Raw genomic sequence first — 10,813 nt, 5'->3', positions numbered from 1 at the left:
TCACAATTAAAAGAACCAAAGACTTAAACTACTTCAGTCTGTGTGCATTGAATTTATTTAATACACGAGTTTCACATTGAATTATGAATTACTGAAATAAATGAACTTTTCCATGACATTCTAATTTATTGAGATGCACCTGTATACCTATTTTACAATTGGAAAAACAATTCTGGCTGCTACTATGGGCTCAGTGCTAAAAACTTTTCTACAGATAACCAAATTACAAGCAATAGCAGAAAATAAATACAATACCACAAAGACACAAGTTCAATAAACAGTGCTTTTCAGGTTTTTCAGCTCAGTCTAAAATAAATGTTCAGGTACGCTACATAAATGTAATAATCAAATGTAAAATAACTGCAGTCTTCACTGTATAAATTAAATATAGATTAATCATTTTTGATGTTACATAGGTTATTTAGTCAGGAGCAGTAAGCACTTGTATTTTTCTTTGACAGCATTAGATTTATTATTAGTTTGCTTTCACTTTAAGAACGAAAGCACGGATTTAATATACTGATACACATGCCTTTTCTTTCTCAACTGTTTACATTAAGACATATGCCTAACCGACTGTGTTTACCAGGATATTCGCCAAAATGCGCATTTTGATGTAATTTTGTCTGTATTTATTCATCCATGCACAAAAAAGCGGAATAGAGCTCAATTTAGTATTCGCGCGGTGTAGACACGGCTGTCTGTGTGCGTGATTGCGCTTCAGATGTGTGCGCAGAAAACTTCTCACACAGCGCTCGTCTGTTCTGCAAACAATCCCGAGCGTCTTTTATGCTCACCTTGTGCCTTCGGGCAATCCTTATATCGCGTTGGCGGTAATGCATAGACGGATATTATGTGAAAATGTGGACAGTGCCAAAATAAAGGTGCCTATTTATACTACAGATATCTTAACGTAAAACTAACGTAAATCTTATGTTCAATGTTTGTGGAAATAAATATTGAAAAAAATCGATTCGTGGCCTTCGAGAATCGATATTGAATCGACCACATTTTAAAAAGCGATATATCGAAAAATCGATTTTTTTGCCCAGCCCTAATGTCAAATTAGATTAACGAGATGCATTAAATTCAACCATGTTAAACGGATTTAAGAAATCGTCAATGTTAATGCATTGCCTTTGGCAGCCGTCGACCAGTTCATACTTTCTTGTCTGTAGACTTCAGACTAGGGTCTCTAGGAGGCTTTGGGACAGATGGCTGGGACATCCACCCCGCTGCTGTTCTTCTGAACTCAATGCTAATGCCGAGTCATGAAAACAAACAGCGCATGACAGTAAACGTTACAAGCTTGTGACAGCCAAGCACTAACAAAAGCATCAGGTTGCAAATGATCCATATTATAGAGACCCATTCACAGAGAGGCCTTCTTTAATTATGTTCAATTAGGCCTGCTGCCACACGGACAGATCTTGTGATTTCCTGGCACTGCGTATTCAAAACACATAAAGTCGAGCAGCGCTCCATCTGAGTCTGACAGCCAACAGTCTGAATAAGGCCTGTGAAGGCCTCATGTTGAAAGCATCCTGATGTTGTAAGGCTGAGCGCTGATAGATTGTTGCTCTTTAATCTGTTTGTGAAATGTCTGAAAATGTGGTCAACAGATCAATGAGAGAACTGATTCTGAACAGGTCACTGGAAACTACAGCAAAGCACGTGCCTTCCCGTAACATGCTGACACTCGTTAAGTTATGAACTGAAAGTTCAGACCTCAACAAGGCTACGCACCACTGCTGATTTGATTGTTATATTCAATTATTTATCTAGCTCATGATGTTGCTTTCATAGTATCGATTAAACAAATGGCCTTTCTTGAAATGGAGAGATATTATAAGGAGCCTTTCAAGCAGATGGAAATACCAGCATACAAATCTGATGTAACATTTCTCCAGTGCTGCTGCTGAAACTCCTGATCTATAGCACAGCTTCACTGACCTCAGTTGTGCCAGTATCATTACTCGGCTCAGCAAAACTCACATGATCTTTCACAGTAGTTACGGTGTCTGTGAAAGTTCATCATCTTAGGCCAACAGTACTATACAAGTTCACAACACCTGCAGCATTTACTAATATCAGCGTTGGGCAAAACTGAGAAATATAAAAACTGGTTCACTTCAAGTCATTGAGTCTGAATTTGAATCAAATTGGCCACAAATCACATGATGCTGGAATTGACCAGAAAAGTAATTTAACTGAATTGTGATTGAGAGAATCTCAACAGAAGTTGTTAGGCCAACACAAGTTTTGCTACAAGATCTTTTGACTAATTGTGCCTATCAATTCTCTGATATGTAGAATAAATGATATCAACATAGTTCTTTAAAATAAGTTCAATTTTTTTTTGCCAGATTTTTTTATACCAAAAAAGTTTGAGAACCACTGGTCTAAAGTTAACAGACAGTGTTTAGTGCAGTCCACATGTTTACATATGTTTATTAAAGTGACTTTGAGTTACCTAAAGTAGTGTGGTAAAGCAACAGATTTGTTTTTATATTTCTGCAATCTACTTTAGTTTGTGTGATTTGTTACTGACTTTCATATTAATGTTTACACCAGGTTTATTTGTCAGTGCTTTATGTTGTAATAATTGACAATTGTTATTTGTCAATTATTACATGCTTACAAGGTTGGAAGTTCAACAAATCAGTCAATATACTGTGATTGTAGTTGTTAAATAAAAATGTCATTCATATCAATTCATGCATCACCTAATTTCATCGTAACATATAGGCCTGGCGTACAGAAAAGAACATTTATGTTTAATCTATCTAATATTGTGTTGGTCATACTATACAATGATTTATAGCTTGTCTTTGTTGAATAATACAGAACATAAAGAGCTTTAAAAAATAATTGCATATTAAATCGCAATCGCAATATTGGTAAAAAAAATCCAAAATCGTTCAGCCCTAATCAAAAGTTATTTTCTACTGCACAGCACCACAAAAAAATCATCCCATTGTTTTTAGATGTCAAACTTTATATAAATGTATACTGATAACAAAATATTAATCTATTGATTCATCATACAATATTTAGCTTAAATTGGGAAATTAAATGTTATTGGAGTGTAAACAGTTGAATACAATTAAATGTATAGAAGTTGAATACAAATTAAATACACATTTCAAACACTGATAACATTGATCGTTTAGTGTTTCTGGAGATGTGTATATAATGTTTGAGTGATGCATTCTGAAAAATGAAACTTTAAAAACTATACATACAGAAAGTTATACGTGTTCATTTGAATTTTTTTATTTTAATTCTGCATCCAGTATCATGGTGTCATGTAATTCTGATTGGTGCCTTGCTACTTTTTAATGGAGAGTTACATCATGTGAGCGAGTGGCCTTGGATCAGTTCAAACAACTGCTATTGCCTGTAAAAACCTAAAAAACAAACCAACAAACAAGTCATTCATACACAAGACAGACACACTATCATTCTGCTTACAAATACATAATCTTCATGCCCTGTTGGACTACACTTCAGAGTTTAGGCTTCATGAGAAGGACAGACAAATCGAATGCTGTGGATAGGAATGTGTCATTCTGATAATCTGTTTTTTTCCAGGGGTTGTTGGCCTCAAGGTGAAAGGAAACTGTCGATCATTAGCCACATTACAAGAGTGAAGTAATACTGGCACCATTTCATAACAGCAGAGCTGTAAATAACATATTATGACATAATTTCCAAGGTCAACGTGATACCAATTCATAAACATTAGCAGCAGTTAAGGGAATATTACAGTATAGTTTGTTTCAGTGGACTGTGTAATACAAGTACAATTATTCACTTTGTGTGTGTTTTTTTTACTGTAGTATCACTGTCTGCTACTGAATTGTATTACCTGTATCTACCATGTATTATCTGATCCAGTGCTAAACACTTTACCACTTTATTTTTAACTTGTACTTCATCTTCATTTTCATATACCTTTATGTCTACACACCTGTCTGTGCTGTCTGAATGTAATCGTCTAGTGCAGGGGTCTGGAGGACCCCCGTGTCCTCTAGAGTTTAGCTCCAACTAGAGGTGTGTGATATGATGATTTTTGATCGTGGATGATTAAAATGTCTCCACGATCTGCTTTTGAAGAAATATCGTAGTATGCTACAGCGCACATTCTATCAGTTGCAGTTCTGGCGCCTCCTCCTCAATATACTGCATAGCGCCACATACATTCACATCAAATGTTAACTCAGTGTTAGAGTTACACTCGGGACACTGCACTTATTCGCAATCACAAAAGTACATTATTGGCATGCGCTTTAAAGCCTTGCCGGTTAAACATTTCATTTGCGTGCTGTTCTGACATGCGCTTTTTGCACGTACACCTGAGCGAAAGCACACTAAAAAGCCTGTCAAACAGCACCTGATTACTGGATTAAGTTATCTTTATCGTCTGATTGCACTAATACTGTCAAAAACACACAAGGTTTGCATGTAAACACATTTGGTTATGTCTAAAGTGAAAGTAAAAAGTGAGAGAAAAACAGATGCATGCCTGCCTGTATATTACATGCATGCAGCTCTTAAAGTGACAGCAGACTAATTGTACTAAACATACTGCTGCTTGTCATTAAAGGGATAGTTCACCCAAAAAAATAAAATTCTGTCATTATTTACTCACTCTCATGTTGTTCCAAACCTGAACACAAAAGAAGATTGAAGAATGTGGGTAACCAACAGTTGCTGGTCCCCACTGGCTTTGGTAGAAAGAAAAACATTAAATAAAATAAAATACTATGGAAGTCACTGGGGACCAGCATCTGTTTGGTAACCCACATTCTTCAAAATAACTTTTGTTCAACAGAAGAAAGAAACTCTTTCAGGTTTAAAACAACTTGAGAGTGAGTAAATGATGACAGAATTTTAATTTTTTTGGTGAACTGTCCCTTTAATGTTAATAAACATTAATAATGTTAATAAAGAGAAAAATCACTCACTGCGCTTTCAACTTTAGAACTTTAGAAAGTTCTTTAGAAGAACTTTAGTACAGTTGCTTTAATAAGAATCAATGCATAATTTATACAGTGAAGTGTATAGTGTTTTATTCTCATATTTGTTTATTCAACTTCTTGAATGCTACTGCTTAATACACCTACTGTACCTGAAAAATAAAGCACTGTTTGTTTTATTTGTATATTATGCGTATTTGTAATGTGTATCTTTGTTCTTATTTTAAAGATAAAATAATGACAAAGATTTTTATCTTCGCCCACTTTGGCCTAAATATCGCCCATTGTTTTTTATTATTTGTTTTTAAAATAGGGAAATTAGTTTGGCTGTACTGCTCAGACAACTTGCAAAATAGTAAAACCAAAATCACTAAGAATTGTGACAAAATCGCGAATCGTTATTTTCCTGAAAAAAATCGTGATATGATGTTTTTGCCATATCGCCCACCCCTAACTCCAACCCTAATCAAACACACCTGAACCAGCTAATCAAGGTCTTACTAGGTATACTTGAAACCTCCAGGCAGGTGTGTTGAGGCAAGTTGGAGCTAAACTCTGCAGGACACCGGCCCTGATGGCTATGCAGATAACATACACACGCCTCAAAATTATTTCAGGTATTATAAATTTGAAAAATTCAAATATAACCAAACACAAATAGATACAGGAAGAGTGTGATTAAGAGATACTGACCATGATATAATTTTTAAGTCTAAATTCTGGTTAGTAAAACTCTAAGCAATACAACAAAGATAATTCTGCAATGCAATTGCAATGCATTACAGAGACTATGGTCCTCACTTACGAAAAGAACGTATGACAGAAAATTGGGCATACAGTCGTTTCTATGCAATACTTGTAATTTATCAATATGGACGTGAGCGGTGGCTTCAATCAAATCTCACGTCAGGTCTTGCATGCAGCACAGTGAATCTGGCGGATAATAGTATAATGACAGCATTTTGCTCATTTAGATTATTTTCCTGACAGACAACCGAAGCTCAATAGTAGGGTTGGGTACCGAAACCCGGTGCCAGTACCTATGCAACCGGTATGTACTAAAACCGAATCAGAACGCAGATTTAGGTGCCTCATTTCAGTGCCACTTAAATGCCTGAGCGATCGATTGAAATATTTGTCCTGGTTCTCCGAAATGGACGTAAGAAGCATGGGCATCGCTAGGCATTTTTAGCGGAGCTATAGTGATTAGCTCCATAAACTGTACACAAATTCGTGATCGCCTCAGAGTCAGTCCCCTTTAAATTTCATATGAAAACGGCAGACTTCGTCCTCCCCGTCTTTCAGCGCGCTCTTCAATCCGCAGACCGTGGCGGCGCAGTGCGAGCGGACTCAAACAGAAACACAGGACACAAGGTGTGTGTTTATCGATATATTGTTATAATATCTGTATCTGTGCAGTTCTTTGTCATAAATAGTTTACAAAAGGTCACGAGGGAGCAATCGGTTTCCCATCTACTGTAAAGTTTTCGCTGCGTTCACCCCTAATCACACCACAGCTGTTTCCTCCAGTGAAAATCTAGCCCTTAAAGGGGTCATATGATGCGATTTCAAGTTTTCCTTTCTCTTTGGAGTGTTACAAGCTGATTGTGCATAGATAAGATCCCTGAAGTTGCAAAGACTAAAGTCTCAAAACCAAAGAGATATTCTTTATCAAAGTTAAGACTCTGCCACACCCCCCTAAAACAGCTCGTTCTAACACGCCCCCACATATCTAGGTCACTCTGTGGGAATATTTGCATAATGCGCCCAAATGTGCACGCAAAGAAAGAAGGCGTGGTTTCAGTAACCGCAGTTAGTGTTGAAGCAGCCATGTCAGGGAGACGCTGTGTGTTTCTAGGCGAAAGCAAAAGCACTTTATTTGGCCTTCCGAAAGTAGATGCATTTAGGAATCTTTAAGATTATTTACAACAGAACAGCAATGCATTTTATGGACGACCGTTTCGTGAACCTAGGAGAGGAGGTAATTCTGACTTTGCTATGACAATCTGGCGCTTCTGAATCAGCAGCAACCTGGGAAAGTTATTCTGTAGCATAATAAATGCTCGACTATTAGACTTCATCACCACGCACAATGTACTGAAAACGATCATGTTGCTATTTTCATTTTAACATTTTATATTTAATATAAAACATATTACAGTGCATGTGGCATATCATACTGTCATTCACAGAACTGATTAAAGACAGCGACAGACAGCACTCAGTCAATTCACTCATTTTAACTAAATATCAGAGTGACTGACAGAGATACAGTAGAAACATTGAGAGCATCCGAGGAGCATGTGAATGCTATGTATATTATTTTTAATGTTTAATGTTATCCATCGTTTTTTTTGTGGCTCTTTTTTCTAAAGTATCGGTTCAGGCACCGGTACCGTTTTAAAAGTACCGATTTGTCACCGGTATCGTAAAAAACCCAAACGATACCCAACCCTACTCATTAGTCGTTAATTAACTAGTAACATTAGAATGTCAAATTAAAATTTAATTAAATTTGAATAAATGGGTGTCTGTGACCCATTAAAAATTCCACAATTGTGTCCCCCCCCAGGGTTTTAGCTTTATATGCGCAAATAGTAGCATAAACAACAGACCATGAGGATTCACATCATCACATCATGAACCTGCAGCGCTTCTGTGAATGGAGGAAAACAGAAATTAAGTATATAAAAAGGCATAAAATAAATACTACCCAAAATATATTTATCTTAAATAATTAACAGATTACCAAAAGAAAAAGAACGGTGCGACATTTGTTTTTGTGACACTCTTAATGCATTTTATTTGTTTTCTTTATTTTATTAAATCCAATTGATCGCGCAGGTGCCTCACATGCAGACACACAACATATTAGTTCTCGTTGCTAACTTGACATTCCAGCCATTCATCATCAAACTAAAATGCAGTCAAACAAACATAAAAGTTACACTGTGCTTAGGGTTAGGGTTAGGGATTTCACCCCGGGCTTTCGATATTAGTAACTGCCACTGACTACTAATAAAGCAAACCAAAGCCTAAGGCTCACATGGAGGCAGTACATTTGAATCTTGTTTGCTATACCATGCAAACTGTACATTCTCGTCGGAGAGAAGAGAGGATGTGAGGTGAGACAAATAGAACATATGGTGAGTCCCTGGAGCAGTTGTTGCCTTGCTGGGTAAAGGCCCGTTCACACCAAGAACGATAACTATAAAGATAACTATATTAGCGTCCACACCAGCGGACGATATCGTCTGTTTATTCCAAGCGATTCTGATTGGCTGTCAATGTTTTTATCGTTCACCAGCTGGAAAATATCGTTCTGAAAGTGATTCCAACAGAAGATATCGTTTCTCTGTGCTTTTATCGTTATAGCTGTCTTATTCTTTAATATTGAGAACGATTTTTAGAACTATAGCGTTATCGTTATAGTTATCGTCCTTGGTGTGAACAGGCTTTAAGACCTGGTTGAAAGGAGCTTTGTAAGATCTGACATTCTCCTCAGTTTCATAAACTACAGCCAAGCTCAAAGGGTAAACTGCATTCTGACTCCAGAGACAATATTAAACTTGGAGTGAAGCCTTTATCCTTTTGAAATGCACTGAAACAGTTTTAAATCTGTATCCAATTTCTAGAAGCCATCATTGTGCTCAAGACACCAATGAGCTCAATATATTGATTTTTGTTGCACTAAGCTCTGCCGGAGGCCAAACGCAAGGATCGTAGAGCTGCAGCAGAAAACATTGAGCAACCTTCTGCTGCTACAACAGAAACGGAGTGATTTGCCACAGGATAATCAAACTTGGCAGAATGAAGGTTTTGTAAAGTTTTAACATATCACAAAGTCTGGAATATCAATAAAAAACGTATTTAACCCAAGACACACACACACAACATGTAGATGGCTACAGGTTAAAAGTGATTTCTTCTGAAACATGAAAGCTACCACAGATTAAAAAGTAAAAGTAACTAATTAGTATGCAAAACACAATAAACAACACAACATTATCCCTCATATAACTACATCATATATCATGCTTACTTGATCTCTCTACACTGAAAAGTTGGTGAAACAGTTTTCACTTAGAAGTTGCTAGTACTGTAAATTTCACAAATTTGACAATGAATGAATAAATAAAACAATGAATAAAACATGACATTTTTAAGAAGACTGAAATTATATTTTCTTGTGATCCATACAAGAATCCAATCTTTAATCATTTTATTTACAACTTAAAAAAAAAATAATAATAATTTACAGAGTAGACCAGTCCATCTTGTAGATGCCTGAAACAAATCTAAAATGCAGCAATATATGTTTATCTATAACCACCCAATTATACTGTGAAAAATTAAAATGATAAATCGGTGTCAAGATATTCCTTGGAAAATATTTAGTTTCTATTACTCAAATTATTCTACCCAATAATAGTACTGCGTTTGATACTATAGATCATGACATACTCATTATTTTCCTAATTAATGCTGTTCAGTTGCTTTGACACAATCTGTATTGTTAAAAGCGCTATATAAGTAAAGGTAAAGAAAAAAGAAAAGAATACTATGCTGTTAAATCTATTATTTATTTAAAAAAATAAAATGTTTTATTTTATCACATTTATTTACTGATTGATTTAGTTTATTTGTATTATTTATTTAGCTACATTTTCTTGCAAACCCGTTTGAAACCCCCTGCTTTAAACTGTTTCGTGCAGTTTCATATTCGCAGACAATACATTTAAAATTCCACATAAAAGAACATTAAGTAACATTTGGTTTAGATACCTTCATAAAGCTCTAGTGATATTATAGTCAGATGGATCAGAATATGTGTCACTAGAGTGCACCATAATCTGTCATGATGCTGGTGAGGACTGACACTAATCGGCAGATTAGCTATGCCACATTATATCACCTCAAGTACATCGAACTCAATAATAACCACAGCAAATACAATCAACATTTACTAGACTTTTAGAAAAACAGCTGCAGCTAAATAAGGTGAGGCTAATCGACTCACGCCAACCACCATCAAAATAACCGTGCAAGCTAAACACTGGCTGTGAGACTATTATATTTAGTCATTATTATATATATAAGATATATAACAGGTAATTATGTACCGATACATCTTTAAAAATACTTAGTTTGAATTCTTAGTTAGCTACAGCTAAGCGCCCTAGCCGAACTGTTAGCCATTTAGGTTAGGTCATTTCTCACCAACCTGTTTAAATTGTTTAACATCTGCATAAGTTTACTTGTACTAAAACTAGTCCAACACAATGATCAGACTGACAACGCTTCAACTAGTTAGTTTAGATGTTACAAGGTAAGCTAACTCACCTGGCCGCAGTGGTCAAAGCCAAAGTAACGTTAGCTCTCGGCTAGCTACTTCTGTAATATCCCTAATAGTCTCAGAATTCCAGTTTAGTATTTCCTCAAAACGATTTAATAGCGTTGGGAAAAACAAAATGTCGAGGATTAGTCCATCATTCAGTTGGTGTCTCATCTGTACGACACTGACACTCAACAAGCCCTAGCATGGCTGTGATGGGTCGGGCCGGTGTATGAGCGGTTGATAGGCAACACACGAACTGTTTCGCAGCCGGGGCGTCGTCCAAGCTCGGCCATCTCCGGATTCTTTCGGTCACACTCGGCTCCGCTTTCGAATTCTGTCGCCGACGTTCGGTCGGTGTTCGGATTTAGTCGGATTTTCTCGGAATTGTTCGGAAACTTTTGTTCTTTTTATTTATTTTATTTAGTCATTTATTAGACGCTTTTATCCAAAGCGACTTACAAATGAGGACAACAGAAGCAATCAATTGTAGTAT

At 36.3% G+C, this 10,813-nt stretch overlaps 1 protein-coding gene across 4 annotated transcripts in view; it reads right to left on the bottom strand.

Moving 5' to 3' along the window:
• LOC107655531 (CSC1-like protein 2) overlaps positions 1 to 10,560 on the bottom strand; it is a 31,229-nt gene extending 20,669 nt beyond the window's left edge. For all 4 annotated transcript variants that reach the window (XM_016443067.1, XM_016443056.1, XM_016443061.1 and 1 more), the window contains exon 1: positions 10,326 to 10,560. The gene's annotated coding sequence lies outside the window, so the exon portion shown is untranslated. The remainder of the gene's footprint in view (positions 1 to 10,325) is intronic.
• Positions 10,561 to 10,813: the final 253 nt, after the last annotated feature.

The sequence above is a fragment of the Sinocyclocheilus anshuiensis genome, unplaced genomic scaffold (assembly GCF_001515605.1).
Source record: "Sinocyclocheilus anshuiensis isolate Anshui unplaced genomic scaffold, SAMN03320099.WGS_v1.1 scaffold1463, whole genome shotgun sequence".
In the NCBI taxonomy this organism is placed as follows: domain Eukaryota; kingdom Metazoa; phylum Chordata; class Actinopteri; order Cypriniformes; family Cyprinidae; genus Sinocyclocheilus; species Sinocyclocheilus anshuiensis.
The sequence above is the reverse complement of the archived record's forward strand: the minus strand, read 5'-3'. Positions and strand labels throughout refer to the sequence as shown.